This window comes from Chrysemys picta, chromosome 23, assembly GCF_011386835.1.
Source record: "Chrysemys picta bellii isolate R12L10 chromosome 23, ASM1138683v2, whole genome shotgun sequence".
In the NCBI taxonomy this organism is placed as follows: Eukaryota; Metazoa; Chordata; order Testudines; family Emydidae; genus Chrysemys; species Chrysemys picta.
The window spans coordinates 3,188,368-3,214,072 of NC_088813.1; the positions used below are offsets into that span (position 1 = coordinate 3,188,368).

At 47.4% G+C, this 25,705-nt stretch overlaps 1 long non-coding RNA gene across 1 annotated transcript; it reads right to left on the reverse strand.

Moving 5' to 3' along the window:
* Positions 1-9,510: 9,510 nt before the first annotated feature.
* On the reverse strand, positions 9,511-24,927 carry LOC122174390 (uncharacterized). Its single transcript, XR_006176122.2, has 3 exons — positions 24,662-24,927; positions 16,557-17,013; positions 9,511-16,489 (listed from the first exon to the last, which is right to left on the reverse strand). It is a non-coding gene; the product is annotated as an uncharacterized LOC122174390 (long non-coding RNA).
* Positions 24,928-25,705: the final 778 nt, after the last annotated feature.

Here is a 25,705-nt window from a genome sequence, read left to right on the forward strand (position 1 = left end):
CCCTGGGTCAGACTGATCTCCCCGTTCCACTCAGGAGCAGACGGTGACAGCATATTTCCAGCAGGCACAGGAGCTGTCAATGCTGGCTCTATGCCGCCCTCCTGGTGTAGGGACACATTGAGGAGATGGCAGGGGGAGCATGGTGCTGCACTAGAACTGAGAGCATCCACTGGGACTGGGAAAAACCAGCTAGAGCCAAGGGTCTGTACACCTTTGCTCCCTCTCCCCCCCAGTCCCACCCCATGCTTGCTTCGCCGCATGCTTTTCGGACCCCAGACAGTGACTTGGCACCACCTTCCAGAGCAACTGGAAGTTTTAACATAGCTTTTTTCTGTTGAAAATGCTGTTTTGCTGAAACCAAAATGTTCATAGAATCATAGAATATCAGGGTTGGAAGAGACCTCAGAAGGTCATCTACTCCAACCCCCTGCTCAAAGCAGGACCAATCCCCAACTAAATCATCCCAGCCAGGGCTCTGTCAAGCTGGGTCTTAAATGTTCCGTGGAAATGTATTGATTTTGCTGAAAATGTCGTTGGGAAGGTTTCTCAGGTGCAGGATGGAATTGCTGAGGAGTAAGAGAAGAAAAGGATGTAGTCAACAGCCCCAGAGTTCACCCACCGCACATGGGAGAGACCCAGGTTCAAGTCTCTACTCTCCCTTTTTCAGACCCATGACTCGATTCGGAGTCCCCTGCATCCCATCTGGGTGCATGAACCACCATGCTACACTCAGTGTCACGTGTGTGCTTTCTGGCTCACTGAATATTTAATTATATATACAAAGTGGAACAGCTCCAACAGGAGAGATTGACAGAAAATTGTCTACTCTAGGCTCTCTCTCTCTCTCTCTTTCTGACTCTCTCTCACTTTTTCACAAAAAAATTCAAAAGGTCCCAGTTTTGTTGCATTGCAGAACAAAAATTCCGAAACTTCAATGTTTTAGACAAAACAGAATTGTTGTATTCCAGCCAGCTCCAATAGTATAACTTTGTAAACAGCAGTAACTGGCCATTAATGGTGTGATATTAACAAGTTTGGGGTGGGGATGATATTAAAGCATGTGATGTAATACCAATGAGGGAGTGATGTTACCATGTGTAATGGGATTGATATGTGGACGGATGTCATGTTGCCACCCTGACCAGACCTAGCCTACTACATCACACCCTTTCATGTCGCACATATCTGTATGGCATCACATCCTCTAACATCACATCTGGAACTGGTAGACAAATGGGTGACTCTTCCAGTCATACGAGGGGCATGGCTCAATTCAGCCACATGTGAGCATTTAGTGTGTGCATGTGCATTGAGAAAACCATGGAAATGGCCTGGTTTATTCTGTTGAAAACACCTAGTCGGTGTCAAATACTTGTTTGGGCCTTTGTCATATGGCAGAGCAGCACCAGTTTAGGTACAAGTGATCATGACTTCAGAGTGGAAATAAGGTGTAATTTTTTAACAGTGAGAGTAATTAACTATTGGGACAATTTACCAAGGATCTTGCTGGATTCTCTATCACTGACACTATTTAAATCAAGACTGGGTGTTTTTCTACAAGACTTGCTCTAGGAAGTTTTTGGGGGAAAGTTCTCTGGCCTGAGTTATGTAGGAGGTCAGACTAGAAGATCATAATTGTCCCTTCTGGCCTTGGAATCTATGAACAGGGGAGTCAGGCTGCAAGTTGCTAACTCAATGACAGATATTCCCTGGGACAGTCAAAACCCCAAGAGTTGCTCAGCCCTGATTCCTGTTTATATAGCTTTGATCGCCTAGCCAAGGTCCAGACATAAAACTATTTGAGGGGGTGACCTATTTTTAAGCCTGAATACCAACACCAAATAATCCAGGGTTTGCCATTCCCTTATGATATTATTTTAATGTTTCCATTATGCAAAGAGATTGGCAAATAATGGGGCTGCGTATCTATCAACCGAATCACAAAGCCATCAAATTGCGACACCCACCCAGTCAAACGCACAATCTAATCACATCACATATTGTAAAAAGTGTGATCTGACAGCAGCAGGCGAGAAGCTCAAGGCTATGATGCAATGGTAGTGGTTGTGCTCCCAGGGTGTGAGGTTACATTCACAGGTGTGACACTGGCAGAAATGCTGTTAACCCCAACAGATGAACATTACAGGGATACACTGGTCAACAGCAAGACAGTTTCAGTAGGAATACAGGTTCAGGCACTTTATGTGAACCTTTTTTACAATCAGAGGGGTAGCCGTGTTAGTCTGAATCTGTAAAAAGCAACAGAGGGTCCTGTGGCACCTTTGAGACTAACAGAAGTATTGGGAGCATAAGCTTTCGTGGGTAAGAACCTCACTTCTTCAGATGCAAGTCAAGACTTGCATCTGAAGAAGTGAGGTTCTTACCCACGAAGTGAGGTTCTTACCCACGAAAGCTTATGCTCCCAATACTTCTGTTAGTCTCAATGTTTACAATGTAACATCACAGCAAGTGCCACAATGTGCCCCACAGCCAGACATCACTAGGTCACCTGACACTTTGAACTTGCTGTGTGTGGGCAGAGATGAATTGGGTTGGGATTTTCAGCAACTCTCAGCGTTGGCCTAACTCTGCCCTCACTGAAGTTGATGGTAAATCTCCCCGACTCTGGTGGGAGCAGAGTAGGGCCAATGCTGAGTGCTTTGGGAAATCCCACCCAAAGTGTCTTACATGCATTTGCAGGCTTTCAACCGATCTGTAAGCATTACAGTTCTCTAGTGCACCCCAGGCCTCATTCTGGGCGCTCATGGGCTTTTCTTGCAGGCAGTGATAAGTGCAGATGGAAAATGGCTGACCTACCAAACAGGCTGGTGGATGAAACCACCCTGGGAGCTCCCATTTCCTTAGTCTCTTGCCCTGTCCCTCTGAGAACTTCTTTCCACCTCAGCCCTCTGGTGCAGTCCAGCAACGGCCTGCTACAGCCTTGCACACAGAGTCCTAATAAATTGCCCCTTGTCTATTTCTTTCAGATATTTAAATACATCTCAGGGTTCAGATCACAGCTTCTCACAGCAGTTAAATAAGTAACACATTCATATTTTGTAAACTGTTTCTCACAGCTTGTTTATTTAGGGTTATAACTCGATTTGGGCTCCTTATGGAAGTGTGACTCATTGTTTAATGTGTCAGCTCATTAGCAATACTTGTTTTTGCCTTATATTTCTCTGCTACCACTAATTGCTGAGCCCACTGTGAGCTTCAGTTTCCAATGGCACTGTATAAAATGCAGGAAGATAGATCAGTTACTAGATAAAAGCCAACAGAAATAAACAAACCCATGGACCTGCAGAGGAGGCTTTTTAGCTACAGTGATTTGATATGCTGTGTTTTCCCAGGCTTGGTTAATTGATACTACCAGCTCCTGAGTTCTTCTGTCATCATTTGAGCAAGAACAGGTTAAGGAAAACAAGAAACAAAATACATGCCAGGCACTACCACTTCACTGCAATATAAATATGCTCACCTGCAGGTAGCGAGTCTATGGAGCAAAGAAAAGTATTGTCACATCTCTGCCAAGAGGGAGCAGATCTTGGGGCCTTGCAGCTCGGTTTCCCATTGGAGGAGAAATCAGTGAAAGGGATTCTGGGTATTTTCTAAGGATAACTTATGTTGTTCCCATTATACCCACAATCCTGGAACAGAGGTGGTCAAATGCCATCCAGACAACTCCTTCTTCCAGGACTCTCAGGCAAAGCAATGCCTGGTACCCAAGGACCAATGCTGCCTAAAGAACTGACTTTAGAATCACTTTAGAGAGATTAATGCAAAGGGCAAAACTCTCACGCTGCTTGCAACAGCTCACCCCCAAAAGAAACGACATCACAAAACTTACAACAATATGAGTATTTCTTCAACGCCTGAAGGCAGCTTGCATGCAACGAGAACTTGTGACGCTGGGAGCAACCGTTCCCCCCGTGATTCCCATCATGGGCAGATTTAAAGGCTCTGCCCTTCTGTCCCTAATCTGATATGTGTCACTTCTTATTGAAATAAATCGATTTTGGGTAAAATGTATACAATGCACCAAACCAATCGCATGGAGCATTGGCGCTGATTTTAAATAATTGTGTTTATTAATAATCATCAGCTTTTGGAGGAACGATAATATTGGGGCTAAGGCAGAAGGGGAAGAGTCAGCAGAGCTGTGTTTGCTGCTGACTTTCTTTGACATGTCACTGGCCCTTGCTGCACCTCAGCTCCTTCCCTCCCAGGGGCGTGGTGCAGCGAAGTTCATTAATGCTTGCACAGTGCTTGGAGGATAAGTGCAAAGCGTTATCAATTTCAATCACCAACTCATTAATCTGTCCATCTCTCCCCTCCCGTCTCCCCTGGGGCGAGGTTCCTTTCGGTGTGCGAGTTTCATTCGTTTCATTGATGGCTCGGGATGGAAGAGCTCGTTTTTGCAATTTAGCTCCCACAGGTTCTAGGTCTGGAACAGAACTTGAAATTCTTGCTGTTCATGTTCCTCGGGGCTCTGGCAAAGCAGCAGTTCTGGGCTGCTGGAAATGTCTTTGTTTAGTTTATAACACTAAGTTGTCAGAGAAGATGGACAAGTCTTTCTGTCTTTTTCTTTATCAGTGACTCTCAAGCAAGAATCTTTGTCTGCATGGCACAGGCTTGCATTTAGAAGAGGCCTGGTTTTGTTTTGCTAATTTCTCCTATAATTTTATTGCTTTCCATAAAGTAATTGCAACACCAATAAAGTAATGAAACCACTTTTCGAGAGAAAAGGGAGAATTAAAAGGGGGAAGGGAGGTCACTGACAAGGAGAAGTGATATTAGGGGACCGGATTAAACGTCTCTGGCTAATGCTTTTCTATCTGGTAGAGGTTTCCTGGTTGGAATAAAGAGGAAGGAATCCATTTTGAAGCACTTGGAGGAGAGGAAGTGGAGGAGAGGAGAGGAATGTGATCAGGAACAGTCAACATGGATTCACCAAGGGCAAGTCATGCCTGACCAACCTGACTGCTTTCTATGATGAGATAACTGGCTCTGTGGATATGGGTGTGACGGGTTGGATCACAGAAACCCCCTTGGGAACTGCCAACTGATGTGCCAAGACTACTTCTGCCCCTGCTTCCCTGCCCTGGCAGCTTGGGACTTCAGTGCCCTGCCTGGTTTGAGCCAGACCCGCTAGCCTGCTGCTAACCCAGACCCCGGTCTGAACCACATCCCCTAACAGCTGTAGGCTTAATTGAAAGCAGTTTAAGAAGTGTTCCTGTCTTTAAAACTCAGATGCCCAACTCCCAATGGGGTCCAAACCCCAAATAAATCCATTTTACCCTGTAATAAGCTTATACAGGATAAACTCATAAATTGTTTGCCCTCTATAACACTGATAGAGAGATATGCACAGCTGTTTGTCCCCCCCCAGTATTAATAATACTCTGAGTTAATTAATAAGTTAAAAAGTGATTTTATTAAATACAAAAAGTAGGATTTAACTGGTTCCAAGTAATAGCAGACAGAACAAAGTGAATTACTAAGCAAAATAAAATAAAACACACAAGTCTATGCCTAATACAGTAAGAAAACTGAATACAGATAAAACCTCACCCTCAGAGGTGTTCCAGTAAGCTTCCTTTTACAGACTAGTCCCCTTCTAGTCTGGGTCCAACAATCACTCACACCCCCTGTAGTTACTGTCCTTTGTTCCAGTTTCTCTCAGGTATCCTTGGAGGTAGTGAGGCTATCTCTTGAGCCAGCTGAAGACAAAATGGAGGGGTCTCCCAGAGGTTTAAATAGACTTTCTCTTGTGGGTGGACACCCTTCCTCCCCCTGTGTAGAATCCCAGCTACAAGATGACAGGTTTCAGAGCAGCAGCCGTGTTAGTCTGTATCCGCAAAAAGAACAGGAGTACTTGTGGCACCTTAGAGACTAACAAATTTATTAGTCTATTAATAATTTATTAATAAATTTGTTAGTCTCTAAGGTGCCACAAGTACTCCTGTTCTTTTTGTAGCTACAAGATGGAGTTTTGGAGTCACATGGGCAAGTCACATGTCCATGCATGACTCAGAACTTACAGGTAGCAGCCATGGTTCACATGCTACTTTGAACATCCTCAAATAGACTTCTTATGTGGATTGGAACCTTCCAAGATCCATTGTTCGTTAAGTGTTTCTTGATTGGGCACTTAACTTGCACATTCGTTTCTCAAGAAGCTGACCAAATACTTTACTAAGGCTACTTAGAAATCAAGCAAGTACACAGCCAATATTCATAACTTCAAACACAAAAACGATATATGCATACAAACAGGAGGAATAGATTCAGTAGATCATAACCTTTACAGAGATATATTACATGGCATATGTAGCATAAAAATATTCCAGTTATGTCATATATACATTCATAAGCATATTTCCATAAAGCCTTATGGGGTGCACCGTCACAATGGGGAAAGCGGTGGATGTGATATATCTTGACTTTAGCAAAGCTTTTGATACGGTCTCCCACAGTATTCTTGCCAGCAAGTTAAAAAAGTATGGATTGGATGAATGGACTGTAAGGTGGATAGAAAGCTGGCTAGATTGTCGGGCTCAACGGGTAGTGATCAACGGCTCGATGTCTAGTTGGCAGCTGGTATCAAGCGGAGTGTCCCAGGGGTTGGTCCTGGGGCCTGTTTTGTTCAACATCTTTATTAATGATCTGGATGATGGGATGAATGGCACCCTCAGAAAGTTTGCAGATGACACTAAGCTGGGAGGAGAGATAGATACGCTGGAGGGAGGGATAGGGTCCAGAGTGACCTAGACAAATTGGAGGATTGGGCCAAAAGAAATCTGATGAGGTTCAACAAGGACAAGTGCAGAGTCCTGCACTTAGGAAGGAAGAATCCCATGCATCGCTACAGGCTGGGGACCGACTGGCTAAGCAGCAGTTCTGCAGAAAAGGACCTGGGGATTACAGTGGACAAGAAACTGGATATGAGTCAGCAGTGTGCCCTTGTTGTCAAGAAGGCCAACAGCATTTGGGGCTGTATTAGTAGGAGCATTGCCAGCAGATCGAGGGAAGTGATTATTCCCCTCTATTCAGCACTGGTGAGGCCATATTTGGAGTACTGAATCCAGTTTTGGGCCCCCCACTACAGAAGGAATGTGGACAAATTGGAGAGAGTCCAGCGGAGGGCAATAAAAATGATTAGGGGGCTGGAGCACATGACTTATGAGGAGAGGCTGAGGGAACTGAGCTTATTTAGTCTGCAGAAGAGAAGAGTGAGGGAGAATTTGATACCAGCCTTCAACTACCTGAAGGGGGGTTCCAAAGAGGATGGAGCTCGGCTGTTCTCAGTGGTGGCAGATGACAGAACAAGAAGCAATGGTCTCAAGTTGCAGTGGGGGAGGTCTAGGTTGGATAGTAGGAAACACTATTTCACTAGGATGATGGTGAAGCACTGGAATGGGTTCCCTAGGGAGGTGGTGGAATCTCAATCCTTAGAGGTTTTTAAGGTCCGGCTTGACAAATCCCTGGCTGGGATGATTTAGTTGGGGATTGGTCCTGCTTTGAACGGGGGGTTGGACTAGATGACCTCCTGAGGTCTCTTCCAACCCTCATCTTCTATGATTCTATGAAAATGGTGTTTGGGGATTTGATTAAATCACTCAGAAAAGGATCAAAGGGTCATATTGTCCCCCAGTCTGTCCATGCCCAGGTGGCCTCTCTCCCCCCCCCCCCCCCTCCAACTTCTGTTGCATCATTAATGTTAGCTGAAAAAACACAGGGCACTCTGTAAGGTCAGGGGTTGGAGCAGGGGAGGGGGCTGGTCAGTCGGGATGGGGAGAGCCTGTGCTGATTCTTCATGGCCCTCCCTGAGCTGGGCAAACCACCTTGCAGGGGACCCCGGGGGACTCCCAGCTGCAGACACAGGCCCCTGACTGTGCAAGTGTCCTGACTCCTGGGCGACCTTCAGGCTTTAACTTCTGCACACTGGCAGGTCAGACGCCTGCCCTCACTCCATGGTCAGACCTAGGAGGAGATCCGCAGGGCACTTTCTTTGTCAGTGCCCAGGGAGAGCAGGAATTACCCAGCATATTTTCCCAATAGGCCGTGACTCTTCCCTGGGCAGCTGTTACAAAGGGGGTTGCTTCTTGTTGTGGCTGTGCTGATGCCTGGGATGTTTGGCGTTAGGGCTTGTCTGCATTGCCAATTTACAGCGCTGCAACTTTCTCGCTCAGGGCTGTGAACAAACCCCCCCCTGAGCACAGAAAGTCTCAGTGCTGTGAAGTGCCAGTGCAGACAGTGCCCCAGCGCTGGGAGCTGCGCCTCTCGTGGAGGTGAGTTTTTAGAGCGCTGGGAGAGCCGCGACCACACAAGGCAGCACTTTAGCGTTGCCAGTGTAGACTAGCCCTTAGACTTGACTAGTGATTCCAATCATGATGTGTCAGGCTCTAGGGGATGGAGGGACAGTAAAATCCATCAGGGGTCCGGGACTGGGGTCCGACATTCCATTCACATCACATTGGCTGGGTAAGTGATGTGCTGGGACTTTGGCTTAACTCATGTAATGTTATTGTTACTCATCCTCGCCTCTCTGGGGTGTCTGCTTCATCTGCCTGCTGCTTCCTGTCCAACAGGTCGGCTGGAAGTTCTGGGGCAGGGACTGTGCTCCTTGGCTTTGTCTCCACTGGAGGTGGGAGGTGTAATTCCAGCCTGGTAGATGTACCCACACAGCTCTGCTCAAGCTCACAAGCTGCGATTAGGAGTCTAGCCAGGGGTAGCCCAGGCTGCTGCCCAACTACAACCCCATGGGTGGTCATAGGTACAGATGTGGGTGGTTAGCGGGGACACCCATGCTGCTTTCTAGTGCAGTCGCTCACGCAGAGGCCTAGCACGTGTTCATCTACCCGAGTGGGGCATTACATCTACCAGCTGCCAGGCCGTACCCTTTGTTCCATGTCTGGACAGCGCTCGCACAGGGAAGCCCTTCCGAAGCTCTCCCCCAATACTAGCAGAACACGTGTGTCAAAGTACCAATGCCTTTTGGACTTGAGCAGCTCCTGGTTAGCGGAATTAATCCCTGGGGCCAGTAGCTGGGAGTAATCACTTTCCGTCACCTCTCTTCCACATGCCAGTCAGGGGACTCCAGACCAGACACTTGTCATGCTCCCGTCCTTTGGTGCAGTGAAGTCTTTTCCATCAGTTTACTGGGTCGCAGTCATCCCTGGTCTAATTCCATTGAACTGAGTGGAGTTACACCCGGGAAAACCTGACCCACTACTCACATTTTCTGTGACAAGAACAGGAGTACTTGTGGCACCTTAGAGACTAACAAATTTATTAGAGCATAAGCTTTCGTGGACTACAGCCCACTTCTTCTGAAACCTGATTTTCTGTGACGTATCAGAGGGGGAGCTATGTTAGTCTGGATCTGTAAAAAGCAACAAAGAGTCCTGTGGCACTTAAAGACTAACAGATGTATTGGAGCATAAGCTTTCGTGGGTGAATGCGTCTGACGAAGTGGGTATTCACCCACGAAAGCTTATGCTCCAATACGTCTGTTAGTCTTTAAGGTGCCACAGGACTCTCTGTTGCTATTTTCTGTGAAGTGGCTTATCCAGGCCCCAGGCTAGTCATGCCCCTTTATGTGGCTAATAAAGCCAGGTGTAGACATGTCTATGTATATTGTGCTGGAGTCACTTCTGAAATGTCCTGGCGTTGCTGAATGCTTTGGCAGGAGGGCTCTACCCAGGGTGTATTATGATGAAGTGGGCTGTAGTCCACGAAAGCTTATGCCCAAATAAATTTGTTAGTCTCTAAGGTGCCACAAGGACTCCTTGTTTTTTGGAGGTTTTTTGCTGATACAGACTAACACGGCTACCACTGAAACCTATGGACAGAGGGTCGACAGAAGCGAGGGTGAGACCTGCTTTGTATCTTAGGGGCTGCTGTCCACACTGCTGTCCTGGTCAACACGGTATGGGAGGAGGTGAGCAGCCCTCAGTGGCGAAAGAACAGGTTAAGGACTATTTAGAAAAGCTGGATGTGCACAAGTCCATGGGTCCAGATCTAATGCATCCAAGGGTGCTCAGGGAGTTGGCTGATGTGATTGCAGAGCCATTGGCCATTATCTTTGAAAATTTGTGGTGATCAGGGGAAGTCCCGGAGAATTGAAGAAAGGCATATATAGTGCCCATCTTTAAAAAAGGGAAGAAGAAGAACCCGGGGAACTACAGACCAGTCAGCCTCACCTCAGTCCTTGGAAAAGTCACGGAGCAGGTCCTCAAGGAATCCATTTTGAAGCACTTGGAGGAGAGGAAGGTGATCAGGAACAGTGAACATGGATTGCCTTTTATGATGAGATAACTGGCTCTGTGGATATGGGGAAACAGTGGATGTGATATATCTTGAATTTAGCAAAGCTTTTGATACGGTCTCCCACAGTATTCTTGCCAGCAAGTTAAAGAAGTATGGATTGGATGAATGGATTATAAGGTGGATAGAAAGCTGGCTAGCTTGTCGGGCTCAACGGGTAGTAATCAATGGCTTGATGTCTAGTTGGCAGCCAGTATCAAGCAGAGTGTCCCAGGGGTTGGTCCTGGGGCCGGTTTGGTTCAACATCTTTATTAATGATCTGGATGATGGGATGGATTGCATCCTCAGCAAGTTTGCAGATGACACTAAACTGGGGGGAGAGGTAGATACATTGGAGGGTAGGGATAAGGTCCAGAGTGACCTAGACAAATTGGAGGATTGGGCCAAAAGAAATCTGATGAGGTTCAACAAGGACAAGTGCAAAGTCCTGTACTTAGGAATGAAGAATCCCTTGCACTGCTACAGGCTGGTGACCAACTGGCTAAGCAGCAGTTCTGCAGAAAAGGACCTGAGGATTACAGTGGATGAGAAGCTGGATATGAGTCAGCAGTGTGCCCTTATTGTCAAGAAGGCCAATGGCATATTGGGCTGTATTAGTAGGATCATTGCCAGCAGATCGAGAGAAGTGATTATTCCCCTCTATTTGGCACTGGTGAGGCCACATCTGGAGTATAGCATCCAGTTTTGGGCCCCCACTACAGAAAGGATGTGGAAAATTGGAGAGAGTCCAGCGGAGGGCAACGAAAATGATTAGGCGGCTGGGGCACATGACTTACGAGGAGAGGCTGAGGGATCTGATCTTGTTTAGTCTGCAGAAGAGAAAAGTGAGGGGGGATTTGATAGCAGCCTTCAACTACCTGAAGGGGGGTTCCAAAGAGGATGGAGCTTGGCTGTTTCAGTGGTACCAGATGACAGAACAAGGAGCAATGGTCTCAAGTTGCAGTGGGGGAGGTCTAGGTTGGATATTAGGAAACACTATTTCACTAGGAGGGTGGTGAAGGACTGGAATGGATTACCTAGGGAGATGGTGGAATCTCCATCCTTAGAGGTTTTTAAGGTCAGGCTTGACAAAGCTCTGGCTGGGATAATTTAGTTGGTGTTGGTCCTGCTTTGAGCAGGGGGTTGGATAGACGACCTCCTGAGGTCCCTTCCAACCCTAATCATCTATGATTCTATGATTCTTCTATGACTAATACAAATCCCATCCTGGCAGTACCCCTGCCCCTGCCCCTCCCAATTCTTAATTCATTTATCCTCATAACCCGCCCAGGATGCAGGGCAGGGCTGTTATCCCGACTGTACAGATGGGGAACTGGCTACAGGATGTGCACAAACGCAGGGCTAAAGGAGAACAGGGACTTGCATCCAGGTCTCCCATGTTTCAAGCCATCACCCGGACTTCAGAGATACAGAGAAAAGCTCTCCATGAAATCAGCTAAAAATCAGTCCCTCGGTGACTCAAGTGATGTACCCAAAATTGAGGCATTCGGTATTGCAGGGCTGCCTGCCTGGTGTCTCTCCTCACCATTAAAAATCAAATAACTTGTTTTAATAAGCAGGGGAAATTATCCACCAATCTCCCAGCATGACATTTAAAATATATACCATATGTGGGGGCTATTTTTTGTGGGGCCTACTCAGAGAATCGTGTGCTCCCGTTGCTGGCTCTGCAATAGCAAGTCACTCACAGGCATGCTTTCCCCAAGCTGTCGCTCCACTGATGCTAGAGCCCAAGCCACATTAACTCTGGCTCTAGTTGAAATACAGGGGGAGAAATAAAAAAAATCATCTTCCAGATGTAACAGGGCAGAAATGCATTTTCCAGCACCGAGGAGCATTTTGCAAACAATGGAGATTAAAAAATAAATAAAAGCCATAAAAAGTACTTGACAGTGTCCTTTTAAATTATATTTTTTTCTGAAAATATGCCATAAATCCCATGCACGAGTCATAAAAGCACCTGAAATGCTCTTAGGAAGATTTATGGGCCTCTTACTGCTATTCTCAATAAAGTGAATATGCTGCTTCCAAGATAATTTCTCATCAACCATATTTCAGATTCCTGAACTCCCTTCAGTCATCCTACCCCAAGAAATACTGTAGCGCCAGCCTGTCTGAATTACATCTACTTAGAAATAACAAGTGTGGCTGATTTATATGCGCTATCTGGGATCCTTCTCCCCTCGTCCACGTTTCTGAATCCAATGCTTTTTAGATTTGATCAAATGCCAATGAATTATCCCCCTGACTTTCCCAGAGAACTTTGTCATCCAAAAATAATCTGATCATTACTCCAGAATGTTTCAGAAACTCTATTTCGGAGATCATCACTCCTGATATGGGGAAAGAATGAGCTTCTAATACCCACCCAAGGAGTGTCATTTGTCAACAAAAATACACACAGTGGGCATAGGTGAGGACAGCTATTTGTCTCTCTTACTCAGCTCCTATTAAAGGGAAAGGAAAGTGTCTTAACTAGAGCTGGTCAAACCGCTGGTCCCAATCCTGCAAACACTTACACACTTGAGCAATTTTACCCAGATTAACAGTCCTGTGAAGTCAATAAGACCCTACTCATGGGAGTAAAGTTACTCATGTGCAGGAGGCTTGACATTTAGCATATATCTAGCCCCTATTTTGATTGGTGCATCACTGGGTAATGGCTCTTGATTTCTGCAAATGTATTTGCTGTTTGCGGGCATTTGCCAAACGGTCTGGACAGATAATTGTCAGGTTCTTGATGGTTTGAGAACTGGTCACTTTAATTATTCGTTCATTACTGGTGCTGGGTGGTTGGTGAGCTAAGTCACATGGCTTTGTCATTACTCCCGGACTGGATCACAGCAGCACGTTAAACAAATAATAAATAGCAATGGGTCAGCAATGACTAGGGTGACCAGACGTCCCGATTTTGAGCAGTTTGTCCCGTAGTTTGGTCGGGACGCCATTTGTCCTGATATATTTCGGGCTTTTTTTTTTTTTTTTTTTTTTTTACATTCACCCGTCCGGGTCTTCGGCAGCAATTCAGCGGAGGGGCCTTCAGTCGCTGACGGTCTTCGGCGACATTTCGGCGGTGGGTACTTCTGTATTTGGTGGCAAGGTTTATTACCTGCCGCCGAAGACTGTCAGCGACTGAAGGACCCTCCGCCGAATTGCCGCTGAAGGCGCTCCCCCTGCGGCGGTCCCGATGTTTTCAAGTTACCATCTGGTCACCCTAGCAATGAATAGCAGGTAGGGTTGCCAGCTGTACGGATTTTACCTGGACAGTCTGGTTTTTGGCTTCTGTGTCCAGGTGCCATTTAGGGTTGCCAGGTGCACGGTTTTCGACTGGAAAGTCCAGTTGAAAAGAGGACCTGGAAACCCTAAATGGTACCTGAACCATAAGTTCAGTTACCACAGAGTGGGGGGAGGCGCCGGGTCATTAACCCATGCCAGCCCTTGCTCAGCCTGAGCTGCCGCCTACCTACGGGCAGGCTGCTTGAGATGATCCAGCGAGCGATAGGGGGAGGGAGGGAGAGGAGCAAGTGATGGGAGCGGGGCCTTGGGGGGAAGGAGAGAAGGGGCGGGGACTCAAGGGAAGAGTCAGAGAAGGGGCAGGGCCTTAGGGGGAAGAGGCGGAGCAAGGGTGGGGCCTTGGGGGAAGGGGCAGGGCCTCGTGGGTGGTTACACTCTTTGTGAAAAATGTCGAGGAATTTTTGTTTTTTGCCTTTTTATACTTAGTTTTTTTCTTTTTCCGTTTTACTTCTCATTGCAATAGAATGAATGATGTTCAGCATTGTTCTGGGTGGGGATGGAGAGGTTCTTTACATTTTGATTTTTCTTCCTCTTTTCTTCATTTTTCCTTTTGCCGTTCTGTACTTTTTCCTAAGTTCAAAACATTTGTGCAAAGTTATCGAGTGTCAAAAATGGAGGGGGGGGGGACCTGGACATCATTCAAGTTTTATTTATTTATTTTTGTTTATTCATTACATTCAGTGGCCAAAAAGGAAAGGGGGAAAAAAGGGGAATAAATGCCCAATCACCCCTCAAAATTCCAAACATTTTTGTTTTAATGAAAAAACAGAAAAATGCAAAAATATGCAAAGCTTTTTGTGAACATTTTTGTTTTGAAAAGCGGCTATATTTTCTTGAAAAAAGATTTGAACAAAAACTGTTGCTCAGAGCTGTTAATGGACAGCAAATAACATAACCCCACCAACCAGAGTGAATCAGACTCAGAGCTTGTGTCTGGGTTAAAAGCTCAGGAATCAGTTTGTTTGCTATTCAGCCAGATCTTATTCAAACCCACTTTCTGAAGAACAATACTGTGATGTTAGTGCTGAGTCCACTGCAGAACTCCCAGTAATTTCAGTGGGGCCATGATTGCACCCCATGTGTGTGTCTTCATAGAATCATAGATTAGGGTTGGAAGGGACCTCAGGAGGTATCTAGTCCAACCCCCTGCTCAAAGCAGGACCAACCCCAACTAAATCATATACTCAGAGGTCCCTGGTTAGCCTATGTTTGAAATGGCACCGGACGTTAGTGATGGATGGGGAGGGAAGAGACGACCATCTGGCCAACGGTGGCTGAGTGAAGGTGCCTAGGGACTGTCTGTCTAGCTAGGCGTGGTGTATGTACGCAGACACAACTCCTATTTACTTCCCCAAGTATTGCACTCATGTATGCTAGAGCCGAATCTGGTCGCATGTCCCTCATTGGTCTCCCAGGGTTTTTCTATTACAACGGTGAAGCAATGGCTGATGCTTCTATCCCACTCTTGGTTTCTGGGGGCTCGGGTCTGATACAGCTTCCATGAGCCCAAAGGCAACGTCTGAATATTCCAACAGATTTTGCACAAAACAATTCATGCTCCATGTTTTGAGTTTTCACAGGGAATTTTTAAGCAAACTGAACATTTTTGTTTCAAATTGAGTTTTGTTTTTTGAAAAGCCATACGTTTGGGAGTTTTGAATTTCAGGTCGGGGATTTAGGGAAAAGGCGGCAGGGATGCGGGGGTGGGCAAAAATACTGAGGGAAATTGAGAACTTTTTTGTAGGTATAAATGGCTTTTTTCCTCATTTTCTCAGACTCTCCCACACCTTTTTCAGTGGAAAAGAAAGAGAAGAGTTAAAAAAAAGGTGTAGGAGAAACAAAAGTTGAAAATCAAAACTTTTTGAGTTTCAAAAAAGAAAACCCAACCCCAAAAACTGCAATTCAAAATTAAATGTAAATTTTGGCCAAGATGTGAAGGTTCCTCTTGTAAAAACAGATCATTTTAATTGAAAATGCCATTTTCCCACTTAAAAAAATATTTTTTCAATGAAAGCCCACTTTTTGGTGGGAAAAATTTTTGTTTGAAAAATTTCAACCAGCTCTAGTTAGAGGATGTGAGGACCTGAGTGAAAGCGGATCCCAGCTGCACAGGTTGGAATTAGTGCGGCAGAGCTGCACTTACTGGAGATTGTTGCTAACTGAGGACTGTGAGAGACACAGGGACCTTCGACTCAGAGAACCCCATGTTGCCTTTCTCCCCCTCACATTTTGAGACTTTCCCTGGGCAAGATGGGCACATTTGCTGCCTGATCACGTCTCTAGCAGAATGGTTTCTCTTCTCATTAGCTTGCCTCCCTCAGCAGACAGCACAGACTGAAGGAAACCACTGTTCCAACCTTTGCAAACATTGGTTTGAATACAGCTGCTCAAACGATCCTCTTTTCTTGCACACAAGATGTATATTTTAAATGAAGACTTTTTGTTTGGTTCAGAAATTCTGGATTGGGTTATTTTTAGTGGGGGGGGGGGCTTGAAAAATTTGAATCAACGTTTTGTATAACCAATTTTTGGAAATTTTTCTTTTTTTTCCCCCTTCTTCTTGGTAAGATTCTCTTTCCCTTCTCCCGCCCATCATTTTTGGTGACATTTTTCAGAACTTTCAAAAAGTCTTGCAAAAATTTTCATTTGAAATGTCATCAAGAAATGAAAAAATTTTACAGCAATCATTTGTCCCCACAAAATGTCCCGTTTGTCAATGAAAAGGGTTTTTTGTCACAAAGATCTCTACCAGCTGTAGTTTTGAGTTTTCTGGTCCGGTTGAGCATTTCCAGAATTGCCTGTCTCAGTTACCAGCTCTTCCCCATCAAATAGGCTTTTCAGTGTCCCACATTTCCGCCTTTACCTGAGCACACAGTGCTCCTTTACCTGAGCACATTTCCTCCTTTACCTGAGCACATTTCCTCCTTTACCTGAGCACACAGTGATTCTCTCTGTGTCTCTCCAACCTCAGAGGCTGCGGAGTATTTACTGCAATTTAGAACAATTCAGCTTGCAGCACTTTCTGGATTTTCTTTTACTCTCTTAGACCTTCCATAGGTGTCACTTGTATCTTTCACAGAGGGATTCCCCAGCCAGCACGGCTAGGTGGCATGTCCATCTCTCAGGACTAATTAAAAGCAATGTTTCCGTGATGTGGAGGGATGGATGAAATAGCCATCAGACCCCCAGGCATGGCAAAGCTCTCACCCAGAGCTTCCAGAACAATGCCAGGGGCGAGATGAGCTGAGCCATACACTTGCCCCTGCGATGCTGGGGACTGGAACTGATGAGAAGCCTCAGGTCCTTACCTGGTTTCGTGGAGAGGCTTCCTGCTCAGAACACCATGTACAGAGCTGCACCAGGGAGCAGGCCGCAGATGGTCTCAATCTGGGGGGGAGAAGAGGTGACATATGGGTGCAGGAAGGGAAGAGGCTGGAGACAGGCCTGGTCCAGGGATGGGATGGGGGTAAATAGGCTGGACATGGCACTGTTATGGAGTAGAACCCATATTGCCCATATTGCCTCTATATAAATCCATGGTACGCCTACATCTTGAATACTGCATGCAGATGTGGTCGCCCCATCTCCAAAAAATGTATTGGAATTGGAAAAGGTTCAGAAAAGGGCAATAAAAATTATTAGGGGTCTGGAACAGCTTCCATATGAGGAGAGCTTAATAAGACTGGGACTTTTCAGCTTGGAAAAGAGATGACTGAGGTGGGATATGATAGAGGTCTATAAAATCATGACTGGTGTGTAGAAAGTAGATAAGGAAGTGTTGTTATTTATTCCTTCTCATAACACAAAAACCAGGGGTCACCCAATGAAATTTATAGGCAGAAGGTTTAAAATAAATAAAAGGAAGTATTTCACACAGCACACAGTCAACCTGTGGAACTCTTTGCCAGAGGATGTTGTGAAGGCCACGGGTGCTGGAATAATTTGTATAGTGGGGATCCTGAGAGCCATTGAACCAAACTGTAAACACTGTATATGATGGAAACCACTTCAAGCTAGTTCCAACACCTATTGTGAAGGCCAAGACCATAAGAGCAAGATAAGTTCAAGGAGAATAGGTCCATCAATGGCTATTAGCCAGGCCCAGGATGGGCAGGGATGATGTCCCTACCCTCTATTTGCCAGAGGCTGGGAGTGAGTGGCAGGGGCTGGATCACTTGGTGATTACCTGTTTTGTTCATTCCCTCTGGGACACCCGGCACTGGCGCTGTTTGAAGACAGGATACTGGGCTAAATGGACCTTTGGTCTGACCCAGTCTGGCTATTCTTATGTTCTTATGCCCAATATGGCACTGGCCTAGAGGGGAGCATAGGCCAGATATGCAGGAGGGGAGTACATGGGAAAGGGCTGGCAGGAGAGAGGAACTAGGTGAAGACAAGCCTTGGCCAATGGCAAGGTGGGAATAGGAATCTGTGTGGAAGAGGAGCACGCTGGAGGCAAGAGACTCTCTTTGCCTCCTAATACCTGTCAGGCAGAGGAGCCTGCCCTGAGACTGATGCAGCCATCTCTGGGCATGCAGCAGGCACCCCCCTGCTGCTAGCCATACAGTCCTTGCTGGGAAGCTTTGGAGAGGCAGGGTAGAGGTTCTATTGCTCCTGTTTGTGGATATGTGATTACTTTGTAAATGACTTTGAGACCCTCATGTGGGAGGTGCTGGGAATGACAAAGGGTTGTTATCACTGCCTAGCACAAAGTCCTTCTGGCTTTATTAGAAGTCTTGTTCTTTGCAGTGCTGATGGGTTTCTGTGTTCACTGGCCAATTCAAGAGGAAGCAGCATCTTCGGATTAACCCAATCCTGCCTGAGCATTGAGATCTATCCTGATTCCACAGCTGGGAGACCAGAGACCTCCAAGGATCAGTCCTATTTGAAACTCGGGGGGGGGGGGGGGTTGGCGGCTAGCTCCCAGGACCAAAAGGAAGGGGGAGGGTCGATGGGAAATCAGGACCCTGAGACTGACAGTCCCAGGAACAATGGGGAGAGGCCAATGCTCCAGGTCGCCTGATTGACAGGGCGGGCAGCCAATGAGGGAGTCAGAAGGCCAAGGGGGTCCCGTCCTCCGGGTGAGCTGAAATTGCCTGGAACAGAGTGGGGCTGAGCTAAGGGGAGAGCAGGGGCCTGAGCTGAGCCGGGGAGCAGGGCTGGGCCAGAGGGGCCAGAGAAGCAGCCCAGGGGGCTGGAGGCAGAGCAGCAGCAGCGGCGCTGGGGCAGGGGCAGGGTGGGTCTGGAGCCATCCAGAGCCGGGTGCGGTGAGCAGCTGGAGAGAGTGACGGGGGGACCCTGGGCAGTGGGCCCAGCACAGGGAGACGTCACAGCCAAGAGGCCCTGCAGGCCAGACTTGGGGGAGATCGTAACCCCGACGGGGCGGGGGCGACGCTGGGAAGAAGGGTCCTGCCACCTAGAGCCTGAGAGCGTGTGGCCACCGCCAGAGCAAGTGTCCGACCCACAGCATCCCTGCAACACAGCCAGGGCCTGGGCAGGGGCCTGGGCCGTGTGAGGAACAGACTGAACTGCCCGGACGTTCCAGAGACACTGGTTGTGACGTCCCCGTGCCACAGAGCGGGGTGACGGGATTTCCTTTCACCTTTCCCATTTTTCCATATTTTTTTTAATTGATTGTTGTTTAATAAATTGTATTTGCTTTGAGCTGTATGTAATGATCAGTGGGTCAGGGAAGCATCCAGTGCAGAGAGAGCACCCCGGAGTGGGGACACCCTATCCCTTGCCCTGAGTCACCACGACAAGGTTGGGGGTCGAGCCCCCCAGGAATCCTGGGCCCAGCCTTGTTGGGTTCCAAGGACTCTGCCACACAGGAGAGTGGAAGGGGAGCCCTCGAGGTCAGGCAGGCCTGTGAGTAAAGGAAGTGGGAGCGAGGACTCAGATCCTTTTGCGAGTCCGAATCACCGGGGTAGTGTATGAACCAGGAAAGTGCCCCACTATAGTGGGACCATTCCCTCATTTATGTAAGCAGCACTGAACAGAAGAATTACCCATCAGCCACTGCAAAAAATCCCCCACATGTCCCCAGGCCATGCCCTGGCTGTCCCACCTTGACTGCTCCTGGTCTAGCATTCCAGCTGCCCCCTGCAGCAAGCCGGCGTCCCAAGGAGAAGCAGCTAGCCCAGAACCAGAGCCCATTCCTGTGGCAGGACGGTACTGATCTTGAAGATGCTCTGCTCAGTCTAGGAGTGATTTTCCGACTGGCCACCACTGGATGCCTCTGGCCAGTGCTGGAGCTCTCCTGTAGTCGGAGGTACTGGACTTATGCCTGACGGACTCCTCGAGCATTCACATTCACACAGAGAGACATAATCAGCAAGCTATATACACTAGAGAGAAAAACCAGCATGGAGATGAAAGCAGGGACAGTACCCTTGCTTAGGGGAGATTGGAAGCGAAGAGAGGATACAAATAATTATAACAATTAATTGCTTGTGTGACAGGAACCATAGACTGACTGCAAAAATATTGCTGCATTCCTTTGAAAAGCAAGATCCACCAAGGAGAAAACAAAGCAAGCACTGCCTTGCCCAGCCCTCCAGCCCTTTCACCCACCCCTTTGCAGAAAGCGTGGGGTATGTTTCACTCACCCGACTCCTCTGGAATGGGCTCCAGGGTCTAATATCTATTTATTTACCTATCCGTAACTCTAAGGGCAAACTCTGAAAGTTCGTCTAATAGTCAAGGTTATAAAGGAGATTATTCAAGAGCCATGAGCAATAACAGCGAGATTCGAACAATCCCAGTGCGGAGCAGTGAGCAGCAGAGATAAGGTGGAAATCTTTGCATGTAGAGAACCTGTAGCTTTCAGAGACGGATTTCACGTGTGAGTGTGTACAAGTGTTTGAGATCATGTGTGAGGGCATGTAAGAATACTGTACACACTTGTAAGGACTTGTGAATGAGCACCTTCACTATGGGCCGAGACGGTCTCCTTGCATTGTTGTTGTTCCTTCTTTATTTTATGATTATTTTTTTCTGAAGCAGCCCCCACAGTGTGCCAGGCAATTATAGGAGTCAAATCTAATGAAGGTGAATCAGTCCTTGGTATCCTCATGCTAACCACAGTCGTGGGGCCCACCAGTGGGGTAGCCAGACTGCCAGTTGTGGGGAGGTAGGCGCGATCCACCAGGCCTATATCAGAGTAATGTTGTGGCAGCAAGGAGGCCTTGGGCAAGAGTGCCCCTTCTGGAGCTGGTTTGGCCAAGGGGCTGCAGCATGAGGTCATGGGGAAGATGATGTGTGTCTTCTCAGCCTCCATGGTAAACAGAAGGATCCGCTGCCCCTGAATGGGTCCATTTCATGACTGGGTGAATTCTGCAGGAGCTATTCAGGCCCCTGGGTTGAGTGGTATCAGGTGATGTCGGGTGGGATTCAGGCTGGTGGGTTTGGTGATGTTGGGCTCCGTCTCCCCGGGGTTTCCCTGGGCACCGCCTTGTGACAAGCAAAGGGATCCCACCCCCAGCTCTGTGCCAGGTCATGGTTCACTCCCTACCCGCCTTCAGTGGGGGCACTGGTGGTGGGGAACCTCCCTCCCTCCCTCCATCCAGGGGCCTAAGGTTGGGGCTTCCAGTACAGAAAGCCACTGCTTGCCCTGTGCTTTCTGCAAGTGTTGCCTCTGTGCTCGGGACACCTCCTTTAGCTGGGAAACAATGCCAGACAAAGCCCCATGTCTCCATCCAGGCCTTCTCCTTCTCTAGCCCTCAGCTCCTCTTCTCAGATGCCTTCACTCCCTGCCAGATCCCTCCTGGAGAAACCCACCAGCAGCGACTGCTCTCCCCCGCCTGAGAAAGCAGCTTGCTTTTCTTCTTCTCCTCCTCCCAGAAGGCCTTGCTCTTGGGCCTAGAGCTCTAATGGCATCCTTCCAAATTGTGGGTCCTCGGGTGCCTTGCTACCTCAGCCAGGGCACTGCAACCCTGGGGCCTGCTTTGAAGGGCCCAGAGACATCACAACACTGACGTCACAAGCACTTACCCAGCAGAATGGTACAGTGGTGACGTGCTGGGCTTATAGTAGTGGGAGCCTGGATCAAAACCCTCCCTGCTCTAGTTTGCTTAGGTCAGACTGGGTGATCTAGTGGTCCCGTCTTGCCTTAAACTCTTGGAAACATTGTTGTGAAAATCAGTGTCTGTCTGGGGAGAATTCTCTTGGGAGAAAAGGGGCTAAATTCCTGGGCTAAGTCATTCACTGTGAATTGTTCGGGCTGGTGAAGCCAGGGAGGAATTGTACTCAGTGACTGGTTGTCCCACAAGTCCCCTCCTTCTGATCAATGGAAAGTATAACCGCTTCCTGCAGCAGGGCTGAGAGGATGTGAGCTTTGCCCAGAGCCTCCTGTGTCTGCTGTGATCCTCTCTCGAAGAATAAGAGTCTGTGTCTCCACAGCCTCTGGAAGCCAATCAGTGTTACTCGTTAGCTGCCATATGGGCCCCCAGAGACTCCAGCCTATAATTCAGTGGCTTATGTGCATTAATTGTTATATTCAGAGCACCAAAAGGATGCCCGGCTCGGCATTCTTGTGGTTTATGCTGGCGCCTTGTAGCACAATGTCCTTCAAGTCAGTTACTTGGGATAAAAGCTTAGGGAGAGAGGGTTTGCTATGCGGGGTGAGATCACTGGCCATCAAGTCTGGTGTCCGCTCCTGGCAATGGCTTGATCCTAGTCCTTTGTGATGCACCTGGCTAATTGTGCAGAGCACCTTGCAGGAGAAATCGTCCCTGGTGTACTAAAGCATGAGATCTGACACCTATCTCGGCTTATTGCGCAGAACTGCAAATGTTATTCAATGATCATAAAATTATCCAGCCCCCTTTAAATGCCAGCTACAGAGGTTAACTCTCTGACCTGGCTATGAATGCTGCTGGCTGACGAGTTGCTGTGTTAGGAAGTTTGACTTGTGCTTGTTTGAAGTGCAAATAGCGAATGAATGTCTTATGCAAGGTGACCATTCTAACTCTACAAAGCTTGGATTTACCTACTACAGTGTCACCAGTCCTCATGACTTTATCACAAGTCTCGTGGAATCTGTTTTTTCTTGCAGGCTCAGCTCCTGGAGTCATGTGAATACATAAGACTCAGCTTTCATTTTTTTTAAAAGGTAAATTCCTAGCCCTTGTGGTTGCAGAGAAAAGCTTGAAAATGACCCAGGTGCACCCCAAAAGCTGAAAAAACAGAGGGCAAATCAAATCAAATCAAAATGTATTGATTTAAAATAAAAAGTCTCAAGAGTTTTAACCTAATCTCATAATTTTGAACATTTGGGGGTGGCAGTGCCGTTCATTCCTTCAGGGGAAGCCCAGATAATGACATTGAGCTCTTGTCATTGTAGATCTCAAAGTGCTTTGCAAAGGAGATCAGTATCATTACCCCCATCTTACAGATGGAAACTAAGGCACAGAGATGGAAAATGACTTTCCCAGCCAGGGCCACCCAGAGGATTCAGGGGGCCTGGGGTCTTCGGCGGCGGGGGACCTTCTGCTCTGGGTCTTTTGGGCACTTTGGCAGCAGGTCCCAGAGCGACTGAAGGACCCGCCGCCGAACTGCCACCGAAGACCCGGAGCGGAAGGAGCCCTCGCCGCCAAATTGCCGCCAAAGACCTGGAGCGGAAGAAGCTCCGGGTCTTCGGCAGCGGGTCCTTCACTCAATCTGGGTGTGTTCGGTGGCACGGAAGGACCTGCTGCCGAAGACCCACCGAAAACTCTCGTGGGGACGCCTGAAAACTCTCGTGGAGGCCCCTGCGGGGCCTGGGGCAAATTGCCCCGCTTGCCCCCACCCCTCTGGGCGGCCCTGTTCCCAGCATCACCCCGCAGCCCAACCAGGAAGCAAACCCAAGTCTCTTGCATCCCAGTCCAGCAGTAGGCCACACTGCCTTCCCTGGAGACAGCCTTTCTTTGGGGCCCAGATACAAGGAGTAGATCTTGACCTCCAGGGAGCTGACAATGGTGTTCCCAGGGGGTAGGCTGCACAGGTGGTTGGCAAGCTATCTATGTAGACTGAAAACCAAATACACTTCCTGATCCCCCCCAGGCTTTCCCACCCCAGGCTATTACAGGCTGGACACTGACTCCTAGGGAAGCTGTTTCATTTGTTCTAGCTCAGAACCCACATGGTCTTCTCTCTCTCCCCTGCTTTTCATGTTAGGGACTGCCTGCCCTGATGCTCAGGCATATGCCTTCTGGGAGGCCAGGTATCTGCTCACTGGCTCCAGAGCCTACCTTTCTATTGGGGTCTCACTGTTGCAAATCAAACCATGTCACCAACTCGTGCAATTTTATTACAAATCTCCCAAAGGTTGGTGTTTTTTCTTAAAGCTCCAGTGTCTGGAGTCAGGTGATTAGCAGAAAAACTGAACTTTCATTTGAAAAGAGAAGCTTGAAGTGCATGCACCCTAAAGGCTCAGAAACCAGAAGACAAGTAAGAAGATCCCCAAGTGTATTATCTTGTTTAAAAAAACTCATGATTTTTAAGCAGATCTCATAATTTTTTGAAGTCATTGTGCCGGGTTGGATCACAGAAACCCCCTGGGAGCTGCCACCTGCCTACTTCTGCCCCTGCTTTCCCTGCCAGCTTGAGACCCCAGCACCCTGTCTTGCTAAGCCAGACATTCCCGTCTTCTCCAACAAAGACCCAGGGTCTGAATTACTTGCTCCAAAGCTGCAGGTTTACCTGAACGCAGCTAACAGAAGTGTTCCTGTCTTTAACACTCAGATGCCCAACTCTCAATGGGGTCTAAACCCAAATAAATCCGTTTTACCCTGTATAAAGCTTATGTAGGGTAAACTCATAAATTGTTCGCCCTCTATAACACTGATAGAGAGATATGCACAGCTGTTTGCGTCCCCCAGGTATTAATACATACTCTGGGTCAATTAATAAGTAAAACATGATTTTATTAAATACAGAAAGTAGGATTTAAGTGGTTCCAAGTAGTAACAGACAGAACAAAGTAAGTCACCAAACAGAATAAAATAAAATGCACAAATCTATGTCTAATCAAACTGAATACAGATAAGATCCTCACCATTTCCAAAATGCTCCCTTTTACAGACTAATCTCCTTTTAGCCTGCGTCCAGCAATCACTCACACCCCTTGCAGTATTGTCCTTTGTTCCAGTTTCTGCCAAGTATCCTGGGGGGTGGAGAGGCTCTCTCTTTAGCCAGCTGAAGACCAAATGGAGGGGTCTTCCACGGGCTTAAATAGACTTTCTTTTTGTGGGTGGAGACCCCCCCTCCCCTCTCCTATGCAAAGTCCAGCTCCAAGATGGATTTCTGGAGTCACCTGGGCAAGTCACATGTCCATGCATGACTGAGTACCTTACCAGCCAAGCCACATTCCTGGGAAAGCCCAGCTGTGTATTGGTGTCTCCAAGTTCACTGTTGGCTTAAGTGTTTCCGGATTGGGCACTTACTGAGAATCGTCTTTTCTCAGGCGCTGACCAACTGCTTCACTACAGCCTACTTAGAATCAAACAAGTATGCAGCCAATATTCATAACTTTGAATACAAAAATGATACATGCATACAAATAGGATGAATAGATTCAGTAGATCATAACCTTTACAGAGACATGTTACATGGCATATGTAGCATAGAACACATTCTAGTTATGTTATATAGATTCAGTCATATGCCTATTTCCATAAAGCCTTACAGTCATGACTTGTGACGAGCTTTAAACTAGGTCCTATGGGGGATAGTGACAAAAAGCTAATGCACATCCAGGCTCCAGTAATGAAGACAAAGGGAAATGGCCAATTTCTGGAGAAGGGACTAGAAGCCACAACTGCTTTAAAAAGGCAAAAAGAAAAGCAATAGGGCAGTCTGCAAAATATCCTCAATGCCTGTATACCAATGCAGCGTATGGGGAACAAGCAGGATGAACTGGAAGTCATGCTCGATGAAGAAAATTATGACTTAATTGGCATCACAAAGACTTGGATGGACAGCTTCCATGATTGGAGTACCAGCACTGAGGGATACAGCTTGCTCTGAAAGGACAGGTATGGGGGGAAACGCAGCATTGTGCTGTATGTCAAGAATGGATATACTTGCCCCAAGGTCCAAG